This window comes from Mesoplodon densirostris, unplaced genomic scaffold (assembly GCF_025265405.1).
Source record: "Mesoplodon densirostris isolate mMesDen1 unplaced genomic scaffold, mMesDen1 primary haplotype scaffold_37, whole genome shotgun sequence".
NCBI lineage: Eukaryota > Metazoa > Chordata > Mammalia > Artiodactyla > Ziphiidae > Mesoplodon > Mesoplodon densirostris.
Genome location: NW_026778196.1, coordinates 7,885,571 through 7,888,978, shown reverse-complemented (window position 1 = coordinate 7,888,978; position 3,408 = coordinate 7,885,571).

Genomic DNA, 3,408 nt, shown 5'->3' with positions numbered 1-3,408 from the left:
CTGTAATCATAATGCTCCTTGCCCTTGTCATCACAAAGCTCCATGATGCATATCATCAGAATGTTCCATGCACTTCTCATCACAATGCTCCATGCCCTTGTCATCACAATGCTCCAAGACCCCTGTAATCACAATGCTCCATGCCCCTTTTCATCTCAATGCTCCATGAACACTGTCATAACAATGCACCATGCCCATCATCATAATGCTTCAGGCTATTGTCATCACAGTGAAATCAAAATGCTCCATGACCTCTGTCATCACAATGCTCCAAACCCTGGTGATCACAGTGTTGCAAAACACTTATCATCACAACACCCCATGACGCTCATCATCACAATTATCCATGGTCTTCTCATCACAATGCTCCATGACCTTTGTCATCACAATTTTCAATACACTTGTCATCACAATGCTCCCTGACACTTGTCGTCAGAATGCACCTTGAACCCTGTGACGAAAAGGTTCCATGCCTTTTTCATCACAAAGCCCCATGCTGTTTTCATCCCAAAGCTCCATGCCATTGTCATCAAAATACTACACAAGCTTGTCATCAGAATGCTCCATGACCCTTGTCATCACAATTCTCCATGCACTTGTCAGCACAATGCTCCCTGACCCTTGTCATCACAATGATCCAAGCCATTGTCATCACAATGCTCCATTACCTTTGTCATTAGAATCCTCCATGACACTTGGAATCACAATGCTCCAAGCCATTGTCATCAAAATGGGCCATTACATATGTAATCACAATGCTCCCTGACACCTCTCTTTACAATACTGCATGATCTCTTCATCACAATGCTCCATGCTCTTGTCTTCATAATGCGCCATTCCAACTGTCATCACAATAATCCATGAAACTTATTAGACGAATGCTCCATGCCCTTGTAATCACATTGCTCCATGCTCTTGTTATCACAATGTTTAAGACCCCTGTAATCAGAATGCCCCATGCCCCTTTTCATCAGTATGCTCCATGAGACTTGTCATCGCAAGGCTCCATGATTTTCTCATCACAATGCTCCAGCACCTTGTCATCACAATGGTTCACGACATTGTCATGAAAATTCTCAATGGCCCTTGTCTTCATAATGCTCCAAGCCCTAGTCATCACAGTGCTCCATTATATTTGTCATCACAATCCTCCCTTGCATTTGGCATCACTATGCTCCATGCTATTGTCATCGCAATGGACCATGACATATTTCATCACAGTGCCCCCTGACACCTGTCTTCACAATACTCCATGCCCTTGTCATCACAATGCTCCATGCCCTGGTCATCACAATGCACCATGTCCACTGTCATCACAATAATCTATGAAATTTGTAAGACCAATGCTCCATGCCCCTGTCATAACAATGCTCCATGACCTTGTCATCACAATGCTCCATGAACCCTGTCATCACAATACTCCATGTACATTTTCAGCCCAGTGCTCCATGACCCTTGTCATCACAATGATCCATGCACTTGTCATCCCAATGTTCCATGACGCCTGTAATCACAGTGCTCCATGTCATCTGTCATCACAGTGCTCCATGCCTTTGTCAGCAAAATGCTACATGACCTTGTCATTACAATGCTCTATGCGATTGTCATCACAATACTCCATTACCATTGTCATCACAATCCTCCAGGAACCTTGGGATCACATTGCTTCAGGCCCTTGTCATCAAAATGCTCCATGCTCCTTGAAATCAAATTGATCCATGACCTCTGTCATCACAATGCTCCAAACCCTTGTGATCAAAATGTTCAATAACACTTGTCCTCACAACGCTCCATGATGCCTGTCATCACAATACTCCATGCCCTTTTCATCACAATGCTCCATGAACTTTGTCATCACAATTCTCCATACACTTGTCATCAAAATGCTCCCTGACACTTGTCGTCAGAATGCTCCTTGAACTGTGTCACGAAAAGGCTCCATGCCATTTTCATCACAAATCCACATGCCGTTTTCATCCTAGTGCTCCATTCCATTGTCATCAAAATACTCCACAATCTTGTCATCAGAATGCTCCATGACGCTTGTCATCACAATTCTCCGTGCACTTGTCAGCAAAATGCTCCCTGACCCTTATCATCACAATGCTCCAAGCCATTGTCATCACAATGCTCCATTACCTTTGTCCTCAGAATCCACCATGACACTTGGCATCACAATGCTCCATGCCATTATCATCACAATGGGCCATTACATATGTCATCACAATGCTCCCTGACACCTCTCTTCACAATACTGCATAACCTGGTCATCACAATACTCTATGCCCTTGTCATCACAATGTGCCATTCCAACTCTCATCACAATAATCCGTGAAAATTATTAGATCAATGCTCCTTGCCCTTGTTATCACAATGTTCCAAAACCCCTGTAATCAGAATGCTCCATGCCCCTTTTCATCAGAATGCTCCATATGACATGTCATCAGAAGGCTCCATGGATTTCTCATCACAATGCTCCATGACCTTTGTCATCACAATGCTCCAAGACCCATGTACTCACAATGCTTCATGCCCCTGTCATCGCAATCGACCATGACATTTGGCATCACAATGCTCCATGCCATTGTCTTTGAAATTGACCATGACATATGTCATCACAATGCCCCCTTACACCTGTTTTCACAATACTCCATGCCCTTGTCATCACAATGCTCCATGCCCTTGTCATCACAATGCACCATGTCCAATGTCATCACAATAATCTATTAAACTTGTCAGACCAATGCTCCATTCCCCTGTCATCACAATGTTCCATGCCCTTGTCATCACAATGCTTCATGACCCTTGTCACCACAATGCTCCGTGACTCCAGTCATCACAATGCTTCATAACGTTTGTCATCACAACGGTCCATGCCTGCGTCATCGCAAGGCTCTGTGACCTTTGTAACCACAATGCTCCATGAACATTTCATCACAATTCTCCGTGACCCTTGTCATCACAATGCTCCATGCCTTTTTCAGAACAGTGCTCCATGACCCTTGTCATCACAATGTGCCATGTGCTTTTCATCACAATAATCCACAACCTTGTCATCGCTATGCTCCATAAACCTTGTAATCACAATGCTCCATGCACTTCTCATCCAAATGCTCTCTCACATGAGATATCACAATGTTCCATCACTAGTCATCACAATCCTCCCTCACCCCTGTTATCACAATGTTCCATGACCCCTGTCATCACAATGCTACATCCCCTTATCAGCACAATTTTCCATAAACCCTGACGTCACAATGTTCCATAACCCCTGTCATCACAATGCTCCATGACCATTTTCATCCCAAAGCTCTATGACCCCTGGCATCACAATGTTCTATAACCCCTGTCATCAAAATATTACATTACACTTTTCATCAAATTGCTACATGACCCTGTCATCAAAAT